Consider the following 25,691-nt stretch of genomic DNA (forward strand, 5'->3'; position numbering starts at 1 on the left):
TGCCACCTAAATAGGAATCCGTCTATAATATGTGGACTACATGCATCCAGAACTGAATTGATTTTTTTTGTTGTTGTTTGTTTTGGTTTTTGTTATTGTTTTTTTTTTTTTTTGCAGGGCAATGGGGGTTAAGCGACTTGCCCAGGGTCACACAGCTAGTAAGTGTCAAGTGTCTGAGGCCAGATTTGAACTCAGGTACTCCTGAAGCCAGGGCTGGTGCTTTATCCACTGCACCACCTAGCTGCCCCAACTGAATTGATTTTAATAATATTGAAGGAATTATGTAGAACTTTCTTTGTATTTATTTCTTTAGTTATTTATTTCTTTTGATTTTTTCCCATTACATGTAAAAAAAATTTTGACATTGATTTTTTAAAAACATTTTATTCCATATTTTCTTTCTCCCTCCCTCCCTACCCTATGAAATAAAGCAATTCAATACAAGTTATATATGTGCAGTCATACAAAACATCTCATTCGTCAAGTTGTGAAAGAAAATAGACAAAATACCTTTACAAAGAGGAACTAACAATAAAATAAAGGCTTCAATCTATATTCAGATAACATCAGTTCTTTCTCTGTAGATGGACTACATTTTTATAAGTCCTTCTGATGGCATCCTACTCATCATTTCTTTCACAGTTACTATTGCTAACTGTGTTGCCCTCCATCCTATTCCCTCCCCTTGATATATAACGTATTTTCTGTCTTCTTTTCCCCTATCCATCTTCAAATGTGATTTGCTATTTGCTGCTCCCTCTCCCAATCTGCCCTTCCTTCCTTCCTTCACCTCTCTCCTTTTATCCCCATCCCCTCCTACTTTCCTGCAGGTCAAAATATATTACAATACTCACTTGAGTTTGTATGTTATTCCCTCCTTGAGACAATTATGATGAGAGTAAAGCTCACTCACTCCTCCACTCCTTCCCAATCTTCCCCTCCACTCCATAAGCGTTTTCTTCTTTCTTTTCTGTGAGCTACTTTACCCCATTCTACCATTCCCCTTTCCTCTCCTCCAGTGAATTTCTCTCACCCCTCAATTTTACCCTAAAGATGTCATCATGGGGTAGCTAGGTGACATAGTGAACAGAGTGCCGGCCCTGGACCCAAGAGGCCCCAAGCCCAAATCTGGTGCCAGACAAAAGCCACCACACCTTGCCTGGATCACACACACACAAAAAAGGATAAAAAAATGGTTTATAGATATTATCCCTTCATATTCAGTTCACACTTATGCCATCTTTCTAATTATATTCCTTTAAGCTGTCGTATTACTGAGAAAGCTCTTATGATATAGACATATCATGTTCCCATGTAGGAATATAAACAGTTTAATCTTTTAACATTCCTCATGATGCCTTTTTCCTGTTTACCTTTTTATGCTTGTGTAGCATCTTGTATTTCAAAGTCAAATTTTCTATTCAGTTCAGGTCTTTTCATAATCAATACCTGAAAGTCCTCTTTTTCCCTGAAGTCCCATTTTTTCCCCTGAAAGAGTATACAAGTATTCCCGGGTAGGTGGTTCTTGGTTGTAATCCCAGCTCTTTGCCCTCCAGAATATCATATTCCATGCCCACCAAACCTTTAAAGTAGAAGCTACTAGATCTTGTGTTATCCTTACTGTAGCTCCAGAGTACTTGAATTGTTTCTTTCTTGCTTCTTGTAATATTTTCTCCTTGACCTGGGATTTCTGCAATTTGGCCATAATATTCCTGGAAATTTTGATTTTGGGATCTCTTTCAGGAGGTGATCAGTGGATTCTTTCAATTCCTATTTTATCTTCTGTTTCTAAACTATCAGGGCAATTTTTCCTGATAACTTCTTGGAAGATGATGTCTAAATTCTTGTTTTGTTCATAGTTTTCAAGTAGTCCAATGATTTTCAAATTATGTCTCCTGGATCTATTTTCCAGGTCAGCTGTTTTTCTTTTTCTTTTCTTTTCTAATAGTTGAGTATTTCATTATTTTCCAGTTACATATAAGGATAGTTGTCAACGTTTCTTTTCATAGGATTTTTAGTTCCAAATTTTTCTCCAACCCACCCTTCCCTCCCTCCTCCCCAAGACAGAAAGCAATCTAAACATATTTCTTTATCAGTCATATTGTGAAAGAAGAAACAGAGCACAAGGGAAAAACCTCAAAAAAGAAGGGAAAAAACAGCATAAAAGAAGAAAAAGTATGGTTCTATCTACATTGATAAACCACAGTTCTTTTTTTCTGGATGTTGAGAACATTTTCTATCATGAAGTTCTTTGAAATTGTTTTGGACCATTGCAGTGCTAAAAAAGAGCCAAGTCTATCACAATTGTTCATCACACAATGTTACTCTTACTGTGAACAATTTTCTCTTGGTTCTGCTCCTCTCAGTCATCATCAGTTCATGTAAGTCATTCCAGGTTTCTCTAAACACCTCCTTCTCATCATTACTTTTCGTATTTAATTTTTAAAACTTTGTGTCCTAAATTTTCTTTCTCTGTCCCTCACTCCTCATCCCTCTGTGTGAAATCCAGCAATTCAATATAAGTCATAAATGTGCAGTTATGCAAAACATCTTTTCATTAGTCATGTTGTGAAAGAAAACAGACAAAATACCTTTAGAAAGAGGAACTAACAAAAAATGTATACTACAATCTGTATTCAGATACCATCAGTTCTTTCTTTGTTGATGGCTTGCATTTTTCATACGTCCTTCTGATAGCATACTGCTCACCATTTCTTTCACAGTTATTATTGCTAACTGTATTACCCTCCATCTTATTCCCTCCTCTTGATATTTACTCTATTTTCTATCTTCCTCCGCCCTATCCCTCCTCAAAAGTGTTTTGTTTCTTACTGTCCTTTCCCCCAATCTACCCTTCCTTCCTTTGCCTCTCCCCAACTCCTTCCTTTCCCACTTTCCCTCAGGCCAAAATATATTACTATACCCACTTGAATATGTATGTAGGTTATTCCCTCTTTGAGACAATTCTGATGAGAATAAGGTTCACTCACTCCCATACTCCTTCCCCATCTTCCCCTCCACTCCATAAGCTTTTAATTGTTTCTTTTGAGTGAGTTACTTTTTTGCCAGTCCACCTCTCCCTTTCCCTTTCTATCAGTGCATTCCTCTTACTCCTTAACTTTATTTTAATGATGTCATCATGGGTCAGCTAGGTGACACAGTGGACAAAGCCCCAGACCTGGACCCAGGAGACCCCGAGCCCATTTCTGGCCCCAGGCATAAACCACCCCATCCTGCCTGCCCCACAAAAAATAAGAATAAACAAAAATAAATGCTTTAAAGATATCATCCCTTCATATTCAGTTCATACCTGTGCCCTCTGTCTAAGTGTATTCCTTTCAGCTACCCTAATACTGAGAGAGTTCTTATGAGTTAGATGTATTATCTTCCTGTGTAGAAATGTAAACAGTATAATCTTTTAATATCCTTCATGATTTCTTTTTCCTGTTTACCTTTTTATTCTTCACTAGGGTCTTGTATTTGAAAGTCAAATTTTCTATTCAGTTCAGGATTCTTTATCATCAATAACTGAAAGTCCTTTTTTTCATTGAAGTCCCACTTTTCCCCTGAAACATTATACACAGTTTTGCTAGGCTGGTGATTTTTGGCTGCAACCCTAGTTCCTTTGCCCTCTAAAATACCATGTTCCATGCCCTCTGGTCCTTTAATGTAAATGCTGGTGGATCTTTTGTTATCATTACTGTAACTCCACAGTACTTGAATTGTTTCTTTCTGTCTTCTTGCAATATTTGCTCCTTGACATGGGATTTCTGGAATTTGGCTATAATATTCCTGGTAGTTTTCATTTTGGGATCTCTTTCAGGAGGTGATTGATGGATTGTTTCAATTCCTATTTTGCTTTCTGCTTCTATAATATAAGGGCAATTTTCCCTGATAATTTTTTGGAAGATGCTGTCTAAACTCTTATTTTGTTTATGGTTTTCAGGTAGTCCAATGATTTTCAAATTATCTCTCAGGGATCTATTTTCCAGGTCAGCTGTTTTTCCAATGAGATATTTCATATTGGCCTTTCTCTCCTTTTTTTTTTTTTAAATTCAATTGGATTTGCTTTACTGTGTCTTGTTTTCTAATCAAATCATTGGCTTCCATTTGTTCAATCCTAATTCTTAGGCAATTATTTTCTTCAGAGAGCTTTTGTATCTCCTTTCCCATTTGGATTTTAAAAATGTTGACTTTTTTCTCATAACTTTTCCTGCATTGCTCTAATTTCTCTTTCCATTCTTTTCTCCCTCTCTCTAAATCTTCCTTCTATCCCTCCTATTTTCTTTTCAATGTCCATTTTGAGCACATCCATGGCCTGCGGCCCATTCATATTTTTCTTGGAAGCTTTGGATGTTAGAGCTTTGACTTTGTCATTATCTTCTTCTGAGCATATATTCTGGTCTACCTTACCCCCAAAAAAGCTTTCTATGATCTGCTGCTTTCTATACTTACTCACCTCAGTCTGTAAACTGATGTCTGATTGAAATCTGATTCTCTGTGGTTAGAAGCTTGGCATGCCTATGCCCCTCCCCCACTGAGCTGCAACCACTCAATTTGGCACACTTATTCAGAACCAGGGCGCTTTGCCCCAACTCCAGCAGAGACTACAGCCACTTCTCCTTGGCTGCCCCTCACAGGTTCATGACCTGAGCCTTAGAAGAAGCCTTTAGTGTGGATGACTCAGAGGTGCTGGACGTGTGGTCTGTTCCTGGTTGGGTCTGGACTGCATGCCATCTTTGGCTGGAAAATAGTCTCACTGTTCTTATGTGAGTTAGATTTCTCTCGGGGTTTTGTGTGGCATTATTTGGAAGTGAGTGGACAGCTTTATTGCAAGCTTGCTGGAGTCACAGCCTCTCCTTTAGATGTCAGATCATTTAATCCTAAACACTTTTGTCAGCATTGGAGGAACTCAAGTTCAACAGCACTACATAAAATATGTTGGTCATGGAATATCAAGCTGTAGCTAGGACAACAAGCCTCTCTAGTCTCTTTGATACTTTCCATATATATATATATTGCATCTTATTATTTAAACATAATGACCAATCATATTGAAGCAAATATGTTATTTTTTAAAAGATACTTTTTAATTTCCATAATATAGTATGTTTTTGCTTAAATATGTCAAAATACTTTTGGATTGAAGCATGTTTATATATACCATAAGGATAAATAAGCATACACTGATCAAGTGACACACTGCTTACCTCCATGAGATTCCTGAAAATTTTCTAGGAGACCTACTACTAAGTGTTGAATTAAGAACTGATAAACACTAGAAAAGAAAATGACTTCAAAATATGACAATAATAAAAAAGTGCAATCCACAAAGAGGGACTTATTTAAGGCACAGTTCATTAGTGGGTCTCAATGCAAAAACAACCATGATAACCAAGAGCAATACAAGGAAAATCAACTCCCCAGCACAAAGGACAACTCCAATGACATCCCTGATCCTCATCACAGCTGTACACTATGGGTAGTAAGAAGGGAAGAGGTTATCAGTCTTTAATACAACTTGTCCCAGGACTAAGGTTCATATTAATCTTCTACCTATAACAAACCATCTTCTTAACAATATTTGGCCAGTTTTGAATGGGTACAGTAACTGTACCATATTCATAAGAATTCATAAGAAGATTCATTGAAGATTTCAATTATTTATGATTAATTAATGATAAGTAGAAGTAGTAGATTGACACATTGTAATTTCAAAACTCTAATAAAAACTGTTGAAAAACTTCACAAGATCTTCATTTGGTTAGTCAAAATGGTTCTACTTCTAATTTTCTGTGTCTAAAAATTTTATGTGCTTATTATTTAGAGTTTGGGACTATAGAAGAATATATTTTTCCAAAAGTTCATAAGTGATGAAATATTATTGGATCTCTTCAAACTTCAATAAAGTTCCAAAAGAAAGCAATTTTCAATAATGATAGCAAAAACTGTCTATTCCCTCAGGCTGGAATGAATGAATCAACTTGGACAATGAGTAGCAGTGCATGACAACATTAAAACTTGTCTTCAGCATCCAAAGGTAACTAATGAAAAGCTTTTAGGAGATATGTTGAAACACTTTTTTGAGTATTCATGGCATCCTGCATCCACACTTCTGCACATACTTCCTTAATTTAGGAATACGTCTTACCCCAACTACATCCTCTCCTCACTCCAACCTTTCAATTTTTTGGTTCCTTACTAGTCCTGAATATTTTTATGCCAAAACCTTTGATCCTTTACCTCTTTCCTCTGGAAGGTATTTTCTCTAAAGCTCATATGATCCTCTAATCACCAGAAACTAACTCCCTTCACAAGACTTCTGACTGTATTGATTGTGCCAATTAAAAATATGAGACACGGTGTCTGGGTAACTTAATTATTTTATTAATAAGGTTAACAGGTTTTTAATAAAAGCATGATCAATGGATGTATCTCTCAAACCAAACACCAAAATAGCAGTCAACTCACAGCTTAAATGCACTTCTAGTCAGTAGGTGGTTCATCAAGCAGCAAGAAATCTAATTGGTTGACATGAACCGAGGCAGTTTATATTAAATTGAGGTTTTGAGACAGGTGAATAGGTCTCTAAAATCTTAGTTAAAGAGATATCAGGGAAAGAATGTAGACCCAATCCATGTTGATCTGAGAACTATAACTTCCATGTAAGTATGGCCTGGAACAGGACAGTGAGTCTAAAACTATAAGCATTAAAATATGAAAACTAAATTATAGCATTAATAAATATGGAGGGATGTGGGTTTCCCCTTGACATTCACTTTTTTGTGAGGCAATTGGGGTTAAATGTCTTCCCTAGGGTCACACAGCTAGTAAGTGTTGTGTCTGAGACTGGATTTGAACTCAGTTCCTCCTGACTCCAGGGCCAATGCTTTATCTACTGTGCCACCTAGCTGCCCCAAATCTCATCTTTTGTTTTGTTTTTTTGATTTGTTTTTGGAGGGGCAATGAGGGTTAAGTGACTTGCCCAGGGTGACACAGATAGTAACTGTCAAGGGTCTGAGGCTGGATTTGAACTCAGTTCCTCCTGAATCCAGGGCCAATGCTTTATAAACTGCACCACCTAGCTGCCCTATGACATTGGCTTTGAATAATGTTTTCTCACATAATGATACCCATAGGAATAAATGACTTTGACAAACTAGCCCTTCACAATCATAGGAATTGTGAGGATAGTGAGGAGAAGAAGGCAATGGTGGACATAAAGAAAGTAGAACCTGCAAAGTATATTTAGGAAAGCAGAGTACATGAGTTCACCAAAGTCATACTGCTGAGGTTATGATGGTGAGATTGTACATGAGAAGCAACAATCAGGTGCACTGTTCCAGGAAAAAATCAGGAATCTTGATGATGTAACTGATCAGTCACTCAACAAGCCCTAATAAAGCACCTATAATGTAGCAGGCATTTTGCTAACCCATGTGATTCAAAGAAAGACAAAAAAAGAACAAAACCCTGGAAACCAGGCTAATGTGGATGACGATATTCAAAAACTTTGTACAAACAAGGTTGTAGGGCAGCCATTGAAAATGCCAAGTCTATAAATGGATTGTCTTTTGCAGTGACCAACAAATGTGCCAGTTTCACTGTATCAGAGAGTACATGGGTATAAGTAAGATATGTAAATAATGGATAAAAAGGAAGGGGCCAGGTTATGAAGCATTTTAAAAGCAAAACAGGACATTATATTTGACTCTGGAGGGAATCAGGAGACATTGGAATATATCACATGCAGGTCAAATAGTAAGAGCTATACTTTAGAAAGATCATTTTGACAGATGATTGGAGAATGGACTTGAGTGGAGAGATACTTGAACCATCCAGAAAATATTCTCTATAGAGAATTAAGAAAAGAATAAGAGGAAAGGAATTGGAGATATCTATTGAAAAATGGATTTAAGCCTCAAAAAGGATATATTTTGCAAGAGCACTATTTCTGGTTTGCTGCTCAGAGCTATGATATAAAACTATTGACTATTATTGATTTTTTTGCAACTTCACATAACAGAGAGATTACTTAGACTGGGATTTCTGTAGGCCACTGAATATGTCTTCAATGGTGTGCTGGTGAGCATAAATTTCTGTAACTTTACCCATTTCCCCTCTTGTATCTGCAAGGCTATTCTTCCCCTTGGGGGCATTTTTTTTCTCTAACTACTCTCTCAGCTCTTTCCCTCTGACCAGAGTTGTCTTTCAAATAGTCACATCCCTGCCAAAAATAAGTGGAACAATGCCTATCTCAGTAAAAGCATAGAGAGATCAGCCCAGCCCTGATGACTTGTTCAATCACCTAGAAAGATCTTAGTATAAGTCATTATGAGGGTGAAAATTTCACTAATAACTGAAGGAACTAATTAAGTCCTCTTAGAAGAGGTAGCATTTTAGCTGTATAAAAGAGATTTAGGGATCTGAAGAAAAAACATTTGGGACAGGTGTGACAAATGTATAGAGGTAATTTGTGGGGAACATCAAGAAGGTTTTAAAACATCACTTTTTGTCACACTACATGGCCACAACTACAAAGGAAATATGCCTACAAATTGTTTTTCCCTAGCCTAGCAATTCTTAAAGATGATAAATATTACCTGCTGAGTATTAGGCTAGTGAATATACTATGTATGTATATATGCATATATATAATATATACATTATTCCTCATATAGAAATGCCAAAATATATATTTTAATCTACATTTGTTCTAATACATTATAATTTACTGTATTAAAAAAGAAACTACTGTATTAGAACTCTGTGACATATTTAACTTCTGTATGTGCTTTTCTTAGTATACCAAGAAGATCAATGTCTTAGACTACTGAAATGTTAAACAGAGAACTCGACAATTATTTTTCTCAGAAAAATATTTTTGCCCTACTTAGCAAATTTCTTCCCTTAAAGGACCACTATCCTACATAAGTAATTGATAATTATTACATAGAATCATAAACAGATAATAAACACTATACTAGAAATCTGTCACCAATAAGACATTAAACTATAACAACTACTCTTTGAGTCTGTATAATCAAATTAGATAAAGTAATGGAATGTATTTTTTCCAAATCTGCAGATGACTTAAATAAATTAAGGATAACTAAAACAGTGGATAGCATAAGAAGGATAGAAGGACAGTAAAATGTAAACTTTTAGGATAAAATATTTGTTTTTTTTTATTTCTGTTACCAGTACTGCACAAAGTTCTTTTCACATTGTTTTGTTTTCTTTGTTTTGTGTACTATTCAAGTAATTTCATTTATAAAAGAACCTCATGGTGAGGAAACTCTCTACAAATAAAATTTGACACCTGTTCTGAAGCTTATATATTTTAAAAAGATGCTTGGACATCTTAAGTGCTTAAAAATATTTCTCAAATTAGATTGTTTCTTGACAGGCTGAAATATGGGCAAAACCTAACAATATAAGATTTTATAGAAATGAATATATCTGTAAATCATAAAGTGTTATTCTTCATTTAAAAGGTCTACTATATAAGTGCAATATAATAGAATCATGGCTAGGTAATAATAAAAAAAAGATCTGGAAATTTTAATGGACTAAAAGTTCAATAAGAATTATCAATATCACATGGTATTTGAAAAAAAGTAAAACAAATGTAAGCTGCTTTGAAAGGTATAATATTGGGAACTATTATTTACTCTATTAAAAAATAAATAATTTTTCAATCATGCCTGAAGAATATTGGCAATATATAGTGAATCTGGATGACAGCAAGTTGAATGGTAGGGGGATTAGAAATCATGCTATGTAAACACAATTCTTTGTAAAGTAGAAGAAAGAGAGACTATTCTTTTTTTTTTGTGAGGCAATTGGGGTTAAGTGACTTGCCCATGGTCACACAACTAATAAGTGTTAAGTGACTGAGGCCGGATTTGAACTCAGGTCCTCCTGAATCCAGGGCTGGTGCTCTATCCACTGCACCACCTACCTGCCCCAAGAGAGACCATTCTTGAACCTGGATAAGAAGAAAATATATACCTATGAAAAATTTGGTGAATGCATTCAAGTACTGTTTGGGCTGCCATATGGAAGAGGCAGCTATTTTTCTGGGCATCAAAAGGTAGAATGGGAAGATGGCACATAAAGGCAAATTGTGTCACAAAGAAAATTTTCTGAATGATTAGATTTGTCCATAAATTAAATGGGCTGTTTCAGCATGTGATGTTGGATTCCTGTTCAGTTAAATATTGGACTAAATATATCTTAGGTTTTCTTCTAAGTCTGAAACTTTTTTTTTAAATAAATGTATTCTAAAAATTTTCCAGTTACTTGTAGAGATAGTTTTCAACATTTGTTTTCATAAGATTTCTAGTTTCAAATTTTTCTCCCTCTCTCCCCTCCCTCCTTCCTCCCCAAGACAACAAGCAATCTGATATAGGTTATATATGTACAATCACATTAAAAATACTTTTGCATTAGTCTTATTATGAAAGAAGAATCAGAGAAAAAAGGAAAAATCTCAAAAAAGAAAAACAACAGCAACAAACAAAAGAAATAGTATGGGTCAATCTGCATTCATATTCCACAGTTCTTTTTTTTTCTGGATTTCGAGAGCATTTTCCATCATGAGTCCTTTGGAACTATCTTGTACCATTGTATTGCTAAGAAGAGTCAAGTCTATCACAGTTGATCAATACATAATGTTGATAATACTGTGTACAATGCTCTCCTGGTTCTGCTCACCTCACTAATCATCAGTTCATGCAAGTCCTTCCAGGTTTCTCTGAAATCTGCCTGCTCATTGTTTCTTACATTATTCCATTACATTCATATACCACAACTGGTTCAGCCATTCCCCAATTGATGGCCATCCCCTAAACCTCCAATTCCTTGCCACCACAAAAAGAACAGCTATAAATGTTTTTGTACATGTGGGTCCTTTTCCCTTTTTTATGATCTCTTTGGGAAAAAGACCTAATAGTGGTATTGCAGGATCAGAGGGTATGGACAGCTTTATAGCCATTTGGTCATAATTCCAAATTGTTCTTCAGAATAGTTGGATCAGTTCACAGCTCCACAAACAATGCATTAGTGTTCCAATTTTTCCATAGCTTTACCAACATTTATTTTTTTCCTTTTTTGCCATATTAGCCAATCTGATAGGTGTCAGGTGGTATCTCAGAGTTGTTTTAATTTGTATCTCTCTAATCAGTAGTGATTTAGAGCATTTTTTTCTATGGCAATAGATATCTTCAATTTCTTCATTAGAAAACTGCCTGTACATGTCATTTGACCATTTCTCAATTGGGGAATGACATGGATTATTATAAATTTGATTCCATTCCCAATATATTTTAGAAATGAGGCCTTTATCAGAAGTACTGGCTATAAAAATTGTTTCCTAGTTTTCTGCCTCCCTTCTAATTTTGGATGCATTAATTCTGATTTTACAAAAACTTTTTAATGTAATGTAATCAAAATAATTCATTTTGCATTTCCTAATATTCTCTATCTCTTATTTGGTCATAAAGTGTTCTCCTTTCCAAAAGTCTGAGAGTTAACTATTCTTTCCTCTCCTAATTTACCTATGGTTTTCACCTTTTATGTCTAAATCATGTACCCATTTTGACCTTATTTTTGGATATAGTGTATCTATGGTGTATATGTTGGTCTATGCCTATTTTCTGCCATACTATCTTCACTTTTTCCCAGTAGTGTTTGTCAAATACTGAGTTCCTACCACAGAAGCTGGAGTCTTTGGGTTTATAAAACAACACATTCCTAAAGTCATTTACTACTGTGTCTCCTGCGTCTAACCTATTCCATTGATCCTCCACTCTGTTTCTTAGCCAGTACCAAATGGTTTTGATGACTACTGCTTTATAGTAGAGCTTCAGATTTGGTACCACCTTCCTGTGGATTTTTTTTATTAGTTTCCTTGATATTCTTGACCTTTTATTTTTCTAGATGAATTTTGTTATTATTTTCTCTAGTTCTATAAAATAATTTTACGTATTCTGATTAGTATGGCACTGAATATGTAAATTAATTTAGGTAGAATTGTCATTTTTATTACATTAGCTCAGCTTATCAATGAGCAACTGATATTTTTCCAATGATTTAGATCTGATTTGATTTGTGTGAAGAGTGTTTTGTAATTGTATTCATAGAGTTCCTGGGTTTGTCTTGGCAGGTAGACTCCAAAGTGTGTGTATATATATATATATATATATATATATATATATATATATATATATATATATATATATATATATATATATATATATATATATATATATATATACACACATACATAGACATGCATATATTATATTATATTATAGATTATAGATTGTCTACCATTACTTTAAATGGAATTTCTCTTTCTATCTCTTGCTACTGGACTTTATTGGTCATTTATAGAAATGCTGATGATTTATGTGGATTTATTTTATATCCTGCTGCTTTGCTAAAGCTGTTAATTGTTTCAAGTAAATTTTGAGTTGATTGTCTAGGATTCTCTAAGTATACCATCATATCATCTGCAAAGAGTGATAGTTTTATTTCCTCCTTGCCTATTCTAATTCCTTTAAATCCTTTTTTGTGCTCTGATTGCTAAAGCTAACATTTCTAGTACAATATTAAATAATAGAGGTCATAATGGATATTCCTGTTTCACCCCGATCTTATTGGGAAGACCTCTAACATCTCCGTTACATATAATGTTTGCAGATGGTTTTAGGTAGACGCTGCTCATTATTTTATGGAAAGCTCCACCTATTCCTGAGCGCTCTAGTGTTTTTATTAGGAATGGGTACTGTATTGTGTCAAAAGCTTTCTCTGAATCTTTTGAGATAATCATATGATTTTGATGAGTTTGCTTATTGATGTGGTGGATTATGTTAATAGTTTTCCTAATGTTGAACCAGCCCTGCATTCTTGGTATAAATCCCACCTGGTCATAGCGTATTATCCTCATGATCACTTGCTGTAATCTTCTTGCTAATATTTTATTTAAGATTTTTGTATCAATATTCATTAGGAAAATTGGTCATAATTTTCTTTCTCTCTTTTTGCTCTGCCTGGTTTTGGTATCAACACCATATTTGTGTCATAAAAGGAATTTGGTAGAACTCCTTCTTCACCTATTTTTCCAAATAATCTGTATAATACTGGAATTAATTATTCTTTCAATGTCTGGCAGAATTCACTTGTAAACCCATCTGGCCCTGGGGATTTTTTCTTAGGGAGTTCATTTAATGGCTTGTTCAAATTCTTTTTCTAATATTGGCTTATTTAAGGGTTTTATTTCCTCTTCAGTTTACCTGGGCAGTTTGTATTTTTGTAAATATTTATCCATTTCATTTAGATTGTCAATTTTATTGACATACAGTTGGGAAAAATAATTCCTAATTATTGCTTTAATTTCCAATTCATTGGTGGTGAAATAACCCCTTTTACTTTTAATATTGGTAATTTGGTTTTCTTGTTTCTTTTTAAAAACCAAATTAACCAATGATTTATCTATTTTATTGTTTTTTTCCTAAAACCAGCTCTTAGTTTTATTGATTAGTTCTATAGTTTCCTTGCTTTCAATTTTTTAAAAAAAAATTTCCTCTTATTTTCAGGATTTCTAATTAAGTACTTAATTGGGGATTTTTATTTTGTTCATTTTCCTAGTTTTTACAGTTGCATGCCCAATTCAGTGATCTCCACTTTCTCTTTTTTATTGATGTAAGCATTTAGAGATATAAAATTTCCCCTAAGCACTGCTTTGGCTGTATGCCATAGGTTTTGGTATGTTATCTCATTATTGTCATTCTATTGGATGAAGTTATTGATTGTTTCTATGATTTGGTGTTTGGTATCGTCATTCTTTTTTATTATTTTCCTTTTTTTGTCATTTTAGCCAATCTGATAGGTGTCAGGTGGTACCTGAGAGTTGTTTTAATTTGCATCTCTCTAATCATTAGAGATTTAGAGCATTTTTTCATATGGGAATAGATAGCTTTGGTTTCTTCATCAGAAAACTGCCTGTTCATATCCTTTTCTCAATTGGGGAATGACTTGGATTCATATAAATTTGATTTAGTTCCCTATATATTTTAGAGATGAGGCCTTTATCAGATGTACTGGCCACAAAAATTGTTCCCCAGCTTTCTGCCTCCCTTCTAATTTTGGATGCATTGCTTCTGTTTGTACAATTTTTAAAAAATTTAATGTAAACAAAATCATCCATTTTGTATTTTATAATATTCTCTTCCTCTTGTTTGGTCATAAACTGTTTTCCTTTCAAAAGATCTGATAGGTAGACTATTCCTTTCTCTCCTAATTTACCTATGGTATCACCTCTTATGTCTAAATCGTGTATCAGTTTTGACCTTATTTTATTATAAGTTGTAAGATGTTGGTCTATGCCTAATTTCTGCCATACTATCTTCCAGTTTTCCCAGAAGTTTTCATCAAATACTGAGTTCCTATCCCAGAAGCTGGAGTCTTTGGGTTTATCAAACAATACATTACTAGTGTCATTTACTATTGCATTTCCTGTGCCTAGCCTATTCCATTGATCTACCACTCTATTTTTTAGCCAGTACCAGATAGTTTTGATGACTGCCACTTTATAGTAAAGCTCCAGGTTTGGTACCACTAACCCACCTTCCTGTGAATTTTTTTCATTATTTCCCTGGATATTCTTGATTTTTTATTTTTCCAGATGAATATTGTTATTTTTTCTAGCTCTATAAAATGAATTTTAGGTAGTCTGATTGGTATGGCACTGAATATGTAAATTAATTTAGGCAGTATTGTCATTTTTACTTTATTAGCTCTGCCTACCCATGAGCAATTGATATCTTTCCAATTATTTAGATCTGATTTGATTTGTGTGAAGAGTGTTTGGTAGTTGTGTTCATAGAGTTCTTGGGTTTGTCTTGACAAGTAGACTCCCAAGTATTTTATATTATCTACCTTTACTTTAAATGGAATTTCTCTTTCTATCTCTTGCTGTTGGACGTTGTTGGTCATGTATAGAAATGCTGATGATTTATGTGGATTTATTTTATATCCTGCTACTTTGCTAGAGTTGTTAATTGTTTCAAGTGATTTTTGAGTTGATTTTCTAGGATTCTTTAAGTATACCATTATATCATCTGCAAAGAGTGATAGTTTTGTTTCCTCCTTGCCTATTCTAATTCCTTTAATTCCTTTCTCTTCTCTGATTGCTAAAGCTAACATTTTTAGGACAATATTAAATAATAGGGGTGATAATGGACATCCCTGTTTCACCCCTGATCTAATTGGGAAGGCCTCTAATTTATCTCCATTGCATATAATACTTGCTGATGGTTTTAGGTAGATACTGTTTATTATTCTAAGGAAAGCTCCACCTATTCCTAAACTCTAGTGTTTTTATTAGGAATGGGTGCTGTATTTTGTCAAAAGCTTTCTCTGCATCTATTGAGATAAACACATGATTTTGGTTGGTTTTCTTATTGATGTGGTTAATTATGTTAATAGTTTTCCTAAGGTTGAACCAGCCCTGCATTCCTGGTATAAATCCCACCTGGTCAAAGTGTATTATCCTGGTGATCACTTGCTGTAATCTCCTTGCTGATATCTTATTTAAGATTTTAGCATCAATATTCATTAGGGAAATTGGTCTATAATTTTCTTTCTGTTTTTGCTTTGCCTGGTTTTCATATCATCACCATATTTGTGTCATAAAAAGAATTTGGTAGAATTCCTTCTTCACCTATTTTTCCAAATAATTTGTATAATATTGGAATTAATTGTTCTTTAAATGTTTGGTAAAATTCACCTGTAAACCCATCTGGCCCTGGGGATTTTTTCTTAGGGAGATCATTAATGGCTTTTTCAATTTCTTTTTCTAATATGGGTTTATTTAAGGATTTTATTTCCTCTTCAGTTAACCTGGTCAGTTTGTATTTTTGTAAATATTCATCCATTTCATTTAGATTGTCACATTTATTGGCATAGAGTTGGGCAAAATAATTCCTAATTATTGACTTAATTTCCACTTCATTGGTGGTAACATCACCCTTTTCATTTTTGATACTGGTAATTTGGTTTTCTTCTTTCTTTTTTTTAATAAAATTAACCAATATTTTTATCTATTTTATTGGGTTTTTTTCATGAAACCAGCTCTTAGTTTTATTGATTAATTCTATGTTTTTTTTGCTTTCAATCTTATTAATTTCTCCTTTAATTTTCAGGATCTCTAGTTTAGTATCTAATTGGAGATTTCTAATTTGTTCTTTTTCTAGCTTTTTAAGTTGCATGCCCAGTTCATTAGTCTCCTCTTTCCCTTTTTTATTCATGTAAGCATTTAGAACTATAAATTTTTCCCTAAGCACTGCTTTGGCTGCATCCCATAGATTTTGGTATGTTGTCTCATTATTGTCATTCTCTTGGATATAGTTATTGATTGTTTCTATGATTTGTTGTTTGGCCCATTCATTCTTTAGAATGATATTATTTAGTTTCCAATTGATTTTCATTCTACTTTTCCCTGGCTCTTTCTCACATGTAATTTTTATTGCATCATGATCTGAGAAGGATGCATTTACTATTTCTGCCTTTCTACATTTGACTATGATGTTTTTGTGCCCTAATACATGGTCAATTTTTGAAAATGTGACATGTACAGCTGAGAAAAATGTATATTCCTTTCTTTCCCCATTCAATTTTCTCCAAAAATCTATCATGTCTAACTTTTCTAGTAATCTATTCATCTCTTTCACTTCTTTCTTATTTATTTTTTGGCTAGATTTATTTAATTCTGAGAGGGGGAGATTCAGATCCCCCACTAGTATAGTATTACTGTCTAATTCTTCTTGTAACTCATTTAACTTCTCCTCTAAGAATTTGGATGCTATACCACTTGGAACATGCAAATTTAAAATTGATATTGCTTCATTATCTATAGTACCTTTTAGTAAGATGTAATTTCCTTCCTTACCTCTTTTAATGAAATCTATTTTTGCCTGTGCTTTGTCTGACTTAAGCATGGCTACCCCTGCTTTTTTTACTTTAGCTGAAGCATAATATATTCTGCTCCAGCCTTTTACCTTTATTCTGTGTGTATCTCTCTGCTTCAAATGTGTTTCTTGTAAATAGCATATTACAGGATTTTGGTTTTTAATCCACTCTGCAATTCAGTTCTGTTTCATAGCAGAGTTCATCCCATTCAGATTCACTGTTATTATTACTGACTGTTTATTCCCCTCCATTCTATTACCTGCTTTGTACTTTCCTCCCCCTTCTTTCATCCTATTCCTCCTCACCGATGTTTTGCTTCTTATCCCTGCCTCCCCCAATCTGCCCTCCCTTTTTATCACCCCCTCCCTTTTCTTTACCCTTTTCTCCCTTGCTTTTGTCCTCCCTTCTATCAGCCCCCCCCCTTTCCCTTCCCCTTTTGCTTCCCTAAAGAATGAGTTAAGTTATCTAATTCTGAGAGGGGAAGATTTAGATCCCCCACTAGTATAGTTTTGCTGTCTATTTCCTCTTGTAATTCATTTAGCTTCTCTAAGAATTTGGATGCTATACCACTTGGCACATACATGTTTAGTATTGGTATTACTTCATTACATATAGTACTTTTTAAACAAGATGCAGTTTCCTTCCTTATCCATTTTAATTAGATCTATTTTTGCCTTTGCTTTCTCTGAGAAAAGGATTGCCAATCCTGCTTTTTTCATTTCAGCTGAAACATAATATATTCAGCTCCAACCTTTTACCTTTACTCTGTGCTTTTGTCTCTGCTTCAAATGTGTTTTTTATAAACAACGTATTGTAGGATTCTGGTTTTTAATACACTCTTCTATTCACTTCCATTTTATGGCTGAGTTCATCCCATTCACATTAAAAGTTATTATTACTGTCTATTTCCCCCCATCCTATTTACCCCCTTTCTACTTTTTCCCCATCTTTTCACCCTATTCTTCCTCACCAATGTTTTGCTTCTTGACCCTGACTCCCTCAATCTGCCTTCCCTTTTATTAGCCCCTCCTTTTCTTTCCCCTTTTCTTCCCTTCTTTTGCCCTCCCTTCTATCAGTCCCCCCTTTCCCCTTACCCTTTTGCTTCCCTAAAGAATAAGCTGTTTCTTTATCCAAATGAACATATATGTTATTCCTTCTTTGAATCAAATCCAGTAAGAGTAAAGTTGAAACAATATTCACCCCTTCCTTCTTTCCCCCTATTCTAATAGGTTTTTTGCACTTCATATGATATAATTCACCCCGTTCCACCTCCCCTTTCCTATTCTCCCTATAAACTCCTTTTTAACCCTGTAATTTTATTTATATCATCACATCAAAGACAATTGACATTATATCATCATTGTATACTCTTTCTCTCTGTCCAATTATATATACAGTTCTCAAGAGTTATAAGTATTATCTTCCCATTTAGAGATGTAAACAGTTTAACCTTATTGAATAACTTTTCCCCCCACTTTACCTTTTTATATTTCTCTTGAGTCTTGTATGTTAAGATTGAATTTTCTATTCAATTATTTTCATCAGGAAACCTTGAAAATCCCCTATTTCATTGAATGTCCCTCTTTTCCCCTGAAAGAAGATGAACAGTTTTGCTGGGTAATAGATTCTTGGCTACAATCCAAGCTCCTTTGCTTTCTGGAATATCATATTTCAAGCCTTGCAGTCCTTTAATGTTGAAGCTGCCAGGTCCTGTGCAATCCTGACTATGGCTCCATGATATTTAAATTGCTTCTTTCTGAGTGCTTGAAGTTTTTTCTCCTTCACCTGAAAATTCTGGAATTTGGCTAGAATATTCCTTCGAATTTTCCTTTTGGGGTCTCTTTCAGGAAGTGATCAGTAGATTCTTTCAATGATGATTTTATCCTCTGATTCTATAATATCAGGGCAGTTCTTCTTGATAATTTCCTAGAATATGTTGTCGAGACTCCTTTTCTGATAATGGCTTTCAGGGAATACAATGATTCTCAAATTGTTTCTCCTGGATCTATTTTCCAGTTCAGTTGTCTTTCCAAAGAGGGATTTCACATTTTCTTCTATTTTTTTTTTATTCTTTTTATTGTGTTTGACTGATACTGGGTGCCTCATAGAGTCATTAACTTCCAACTGTATGATTTGAATTTTAAGGCATTATTTTCTTCAGTTAGATTATGCACCTCCTTTTCCATTTGGCCAAATGAATTTTTTAAGGAATTGTGTTCTTCAGTCAATCTTTGTGCTTGCTTTTCCAAGATCCTGATTCTTTTTTCATAATTTTCTTGTGTTGCTTTCATTTCTGTCCCAATTTTTTCTTCTTCCTCTCTCAATTGATTTTTACAATCATTTTTGAGCTCTTCCAAGAAGGCTTTTTGGACTTGACACCAATTCATCTTCCCTCTTGAGGCTTCACATGTAGGCAATTTGAGACTATTATCCCCGTCTGAGTTTGTGTTTAGGTCTTCCCTTTCAACACCTAAGCTCTCAATGGTAAGAGCTCTTTTCTGTTTCTTACTCATATTCCATCTTATTGTTTGTTTTTTTTTAAGTTGAGGTCTGCTCTGGGGGCACCAGAGTCCCTGTTTCAAGGTTCTTGTGCTGGGGTATAGGGGTTGCATCATTGGCTTTCTACTCTGATGCCTCTATGTGGATTTCTCACTGCCCTGGGCTTACTCCCTGTGCTTGCTCTAGTACGCTGGAATAGCCAGGCCTGGTCATACCTGTCCTATGGGTAGCCCTCTAGCTGGCAGCCTTCCTTCTCAGCTGGTGCTGGTGTGTCTCACCACTGGCCTGCTCTGCCACCAGCCTGCTGCGTAAGGATCAAGGGACCTCAGTTGCTTGGTTGTGGCTTAGAGCTTCCTGCTGACTTGCCCCAACCCCCTCCATATTGTGCTGTGGTGTGCTGCACCTCCCTTTTTGCCCGAGTAAGACTGACCTTTCCTGAAGTCTTCTAAATTATCTCAATTTGGAAAATTGTGTCTCTCTGTCTTTTTGTAGGTTCTGAAGTTTCATAATCCATTTAGAGGCTTGATTTAATGTTTTTTTTCTGAGGGAACTGAGGAGACATCAGGCAACTAGCTGGCTTATCTGCACCATTTTGACTCTGCCCCCCTCCTCCCCCAAGTCTGGAAGTTTTAAGCAAAATCAGTTAAAACACAAAACATAATGAATTATCCTTCATTAACATTTCCTTCGCTATTTGCTTTGAGTATATAAAAACAAAAACAAAAACACTTGAATACACTCAGAATTATTAGAGTTGGAAATTACTTTATAGATATTTCTGTTCCAACCATTTTATTTTATAGAACAATACAGTGAGGCCCAAAGAGGTTTACATGCCTGCCTCAAATCACATAGCTAATAAGCAGAAGGCCAAGACAACTCTGAAGGACTCCAAATTTACACTAGCTCTTATATTTTTCTAGTAAATGTTAAATCCCTTTAAAAATTTTCTTTATAATCTTACTCCATGGACATATGTTTTATTACTAGTGTGAGTGAGATTTTCACCTGTCCTTTGATGTGTGATTTAACTGTGAGAGTAATCAGTATAATATACTACAAATGGTGATTTACTAATATTTAAGTATTCTCTAGTCTTTTAGTTTAATAATACTATAGCACAGGGCACAGATTTTATGTAACTTGTTCCTAATGTACTCTAAAATATCCTTTACGTTTTAAGGTATCAATTGAATTGTAAACTTCATCGTGTTCTAAATACATAAGTCCCTTTTTCCCATTGGGGTTAAACAAGGCCCCCAAAATATTATCTTCTAAGCTGAGGTAACCAATCAGCTTTAGAGAAATATTGGGCAAGACTAACATCCCAAGAACAGTATCCAGAAGCAATCAGCATTAAGAGAGCAAGAGGACCACATGTTCATGAACACGGTATAGGACATGAGTTTTCATCCTACACTGGTCCGTTTGGTACATGAATATTCTAGCTTGTCATATATATGGGAGGAATTAGTCTAAAAAGTGTAGTGTATAAATATTTTAAAGCCCTGTAGGGGTATAAAATCCTGCCTAGCACCAGTTTCAGGGTCTTTGGGGACTAGTCCTGAGAACGTCTTTATTGTGAGACAGGATCCCTCTCTCAATAAACCTACCTTTCTATTGCTTGGAGACTTTGCTATTTCTTTTCTTTGTCAGACTTAGAAATTTTCACAACACTATACAGATTATAACTAAATCCTAAAGACCTTGATCCTAATAAATCATCTTATAACCATGTAAATCCAACTGATAGATCAGATTTTTAAAGCTGAAACACTAAGTTCTTTCATTTATATCCATTCACTCTTCTATTATCTTACTCTGGATTCAGTAGCATTCTAACATAATATTTTCTTTCACACAGGATCTACAATATGATTATTAGTAATTTCCTTTTGTGTACAATAAAAGTTTTGCACTACATTGTCTCTAAGATTCTTTGTATATTAATTTATAAGTCCTTGTATTCTTATCTCTTTCCAACAAAACATAATGAAAGGTGTTGAAATTGGCAGCTAGTTGGAAGCCTGGATAGTGTTAGACTTCTAGTCAGAAAACCTGAGTTTGAATCCAGTATCAAACATTTCCTAGCTGTGTGACCCTGATCAAGTCTCTTAACCTCAGTTTCCTCATCTGCAAAATGGGGATAATAATATGAAATACTGCACAGTGCTATTGTAAAGATAAAATGAGACTATATGCTAAGTGCTTTGCAACCTTAAAGTTTTATATAAATGAGAGCTATTATTAAGACCAATATCTGCCATGTAATCTAGACTAATTTTTTCTTTAAATGTATTGCAACTTTCCTTGAAACTTAATTGTGTCAGGCTACTTTGGCATAGGTTTGAAGCAAGAGATCAAAGTACAGAATCCAGACCAAAAGTAAGCAGGTTTTGTTCCCCTCAGGCTTTTCTTTTGTGTAAGCATGGCCAATACTAAACTAGGGAGGTTGTCACTCATCTGAATCAATGCTGTATCCTTGCTAAATATCTTTAACCTGCTACAGATATATGAACTTTTTTTGTTTACTGTTAGATGGTTTATGATTGTCTCATTTCATGGCATTTCCATCTCTAAAGCAGCAGCCTGAATGGAATTTGGTTCATTCTTCAACAAGTATATAGGAGGAAGAAGATATTGAAGATAACATAAATGCTAACAAGGGAAAAACTAATCTGATAATTTAAATTCAATTTAATGTGACATTAAAGGGTGCTATGTGAACTGCCAAATTCCATTCATTCAAAAAACCCAGGATATTGGGTATAAATCAAGAACTGGTTCCAATTGTCATGCATACCACCTAATGCCAGAGGTAAGTCAGAGACTTAGCCATATTCTTCTCTCAGGCTCCAAGGCAGTTGCATAATTGTATAGATTTACCTCTATCTTCACCTGTCATGGATAGTGGTCCAAATTCTCATACATCAGGGTTGGCATGGATTTTTTCAAATTATAGATTTCTATAATCTATAATAATTTTTGACTCACAACACCTAGTCTCTTCCATCTCCATTCCAGTTGTTTTTCAAGATCACTCAATGAGCACTTAGAGTAAATCCTCAATAGCTGTAATAAAAGTTTGTCTACATACTTAATGAGCACTTAGAGTAAATTCTCAATAGTAGTAATGAAAATGTCAACAGAAGTACAAATTAAAAATGTTGCAAATAATCAGCTCAATTTTTTATTAGTTGTAAACATGCACAGAGAGGAAAAGTAACTTGTCCAAAGTTGCACAGTCAGTATGATGCAAAGGCACTCAAACCTGGCTTTCTGGTATCAGAGCCAATGCCCTTTCTTCTACATGACACTGACTTTGCAAATTACAAAAATAGATTGTGCCTTTTTGTTTTTGTTTTTACTTTTAAAAAATAGATATATTGACTATTTTTATGGATCAATTATCTCATCTATGTGGGTACTATGTCTGGTGATGAATATTGAAACATTCATTTCTGTCCATCCTATGCCACTATTTTGTTACTTCCTGTAAGTAAATTGATCAGAGGAGGTCCCCATAATTGTAAATCACAAAGCACAGAAAAGTAAGTGATATGAAAATGTTAGTTCATATTATGATTATGATTATCTATAGGTCCCTGAAGCCTTCTCCTAGAACTCTTGGCATTGGAAATAGTATATATACAAGACATCTATCACCCAAGAACTATTTCTTATTACATGTGACTTTTAAAAATGTCTTTGTTTGGGCATCATCTCTATTTAATGTTGAACACTCTACCTTGGTATCAGACTACTATTATTTGAAATTCTCTGTGAGAGCTAGTCTTTATGGTAATTGCTTAGGACTGGGCACATTTTCTTCTGTACCAATGAATAAAAGCCACTATTATCTCTGAAAAACCTAGCTATGCTTTATGTAAAGGGGGAGGGATAAACTTATTTCAAAGTTAGGTAAAATAAAATACACTGAGTTTTTCATCCTGACTCATTTCTTTGAGTTCTTATAACAAGAATTTCTTGCTGAGTAAATAGCCCATCTATTTTCCCAAATGTACAAACCTTTTTTTGTGAAGTTGAATTGAAATTAGTTCATGTTTCTCTCTGCCCCTCATATCACCCTCCTGCTTTCTAACACAGATTATTCCATAGCTAGGAATTTGGATTTTAGTTACAAATAGAAATTGTTGTATAGTCATTTCACATTGAGTTTGCCTCTTCATGACCCCATTTGGAGTTTTCCTAGCAAAGATACTAGAATGATTTTCCATTTTCTTTTCCAGATCATTTTACAGATGAGGAAACTGAGGCAAAGAGGGTTAAGTGAGTTACCCAGAGTCACACAGGTACTAAGTATCTGAGGCCAGATTCCAACTCAGATCTTCCTGACCACAGATCTAGCACTCTACCCAGTGTTGCTGAAGCATCTGAAAACTCTGACTCAGAGATCTGTCAAAGCTTTTTGGCCCTTTCACAGTAAAAAGATAAGTGAGAGACAATATAGGGTATTTAAAGATAGGATGCTGCAATTCAAAGTGGCTATAGGGAATTATCATTACACATTATTTATAAATTGTTCACTATGCCTCAAACAAGTTTGTAATTTATTTATTTTATTGCACTCTTTATTAAAGAATCTAAGAGCATTAATAAAATAGATTCAGGAATTAAAATGCATAAGCTTTTAAGCATTTCATATTAAATTTAATTAATCTTATTTAGATAATGATGATGATGGGAAAGTGTTTTGTGAGGTACTCATTTCCCCTCGCTCTAATAAGGTTCATAGGATCATTGATTCAGTTAGAAAACCTTCAGAAGTCATCTAATTCAACCCTCTCATTTTACAGATGATGAAACTAAAGACACAGAAAGATAAAATGACTTGTTCAGCAGCAGAGAGGAAGCAAGGGACAGTTAGAATTCAAATTCAGTTCCTCAATTTCTAAATCTCGTGTACATTCCATGGTACTAAAAGTGTCAATGTCCACCTTAATGCAATTTTAAATAATTCATAATGACATTACATCTGTTAAATACTATGCAAACCTTAAAACATCATGTAAATCATAACTATTTTTATCAATACCATATGATACCAAACTAATTCATAGAGTGAGGAGATAGTCCTGCTGTTTTCTGCCCTCCTTAGACCATATTTTGAACATCACATTCAGTTCTGAGGCCAAAAGGTTAGAAAAGTTGTTGATATTCTGAAGTGTCTGCAAAAGGGCAATTAGGATAATGAGAGAACTAAAAATCAAGACATACAATGATTAATTGAATGAATTGGAGATATTTAGCCTAGAGAAGAAGCCTGGGGAGATGTGTGCTATGTTTTTAAGCATTTGAAAGGCTGTCACTTGGAAGATGGATTAGCCTTGTTCTGCTTGGCCCCAGAGGACAGAACTAGTAGCAATAGGTAGAAGTTTCACAAAGGCAGATTTAGGCTTCAAGTAAAGAAGAAAAAGAAAAACAAAATCTCACAAGAGATGATGTTCCAAAATGGAATGCAAAGTTTCAGAGGTTCCCTATCCAAGTAAAGTTAGGAACACAGAACATATTACCATTTGTGTATCTCCTATGGGAAGAAAGTTTAGTCTCAGTGAAAGCCTCTGGTGAAGGGAGAGTTAATATTCCTCATAACCCACCTGTACTCTCACAGAAAGCCTTCCAGCAGGGTCAGGATGATAATTTGTAAAGGATGGTTTACAAGGGATTCCTTTTCAGATACAGGTGGGATTAAATGGCATTAATAATCTCCTTGGGACTCAGATTTAGAAATTATCTAATTGACTGACACATTTTACAAGTGAAGACAAAAAAATACAGATTTTCATAAATAATGTGAAAACTTTATTTTCTGATTAATGGGGGAAATGATAGCATTGTATGACAGCTTACTTAAAACTAAGTGATGGCTTACAAAGTGTCTAAGAAGAGAAACATGATTGAACTGATGAGAGATGAATTTATCTGGGAATATTTAGGACAGACTGAAGGGCACTGGTAGTGGAAATGAAGGGTAGGAAACAGGATTCTGGAGAGAATAATGGAATAATGAGAAATGCTAATGAGTTTTCATTAAAGATTAATTTCCTTTTGCTTTCCCTTTGTACTCCAGGATTCTTTGCTGGAAGGACAGATGTATCAGCTTGTGATGGTGGCACCTAATCACACCAAATTATTAAAAATTATTAAGCGAATACATCCCCATCTACTTTAGCTCCCTAGATGAACTGAGCTCA

This window comes from Dromiciops gliroides, chromosome 1, assembly GCF_019393635.1.
Source record: "Dromiciops gliroides isolate mDroGli1 chromosome 1, mDroGli1.pri, whole genome shotgun sequence".
Taxonomy (NCBI): domain Eukaryota; kingdom Metazoa; phylum Chordata; class Mammalia; order Microbiotheria; family Microbiotheriidae; genus Dromiciops; species Dromiciops gliroides.